A 312-nucleotide genomic window follows, 5' to 3' on the forward strand; every position below is an offset into this window, starting at 1 on the left:
CCTTATTAAATCACAATTTATCCCTAAAAGCTTAAACAGATAGAAATAAGTAAATTTAATAATTTCATCAACACTTTAATACTCTCCTTCACGTATGTGTTCAAACCTCATTTTAATAGGATAAGACTTAACACTTGGAATATTTTATTTAAATGGAGATGAATTGATGGAGTTCGGATTTGAAACCACCCCTGGGGTGGTTTGTATTTTTTTATAGAAATTTTTTAAAATTTTTTATTTAATTTTTAAATTAAATTAATAAAAAATTATTATGTTAACGTGGCAAAACGGTACGTTTCAAAGAATCTAATG

The sequence above is a fragment of the Corylus avellana genome, chromosome ca2 (assembly GCF_901000735.1).
Source record: "Corylus avellana chromosome ca2, CavTom2PMs-1.0".
Taxonomy (NCBI): domain Eukaryota; kingdom Viridiplantae; phylum Streptophyta; class Magnoliopsida; order Fagales; family Betulaceae; genus Corylus; species Corylus avellana.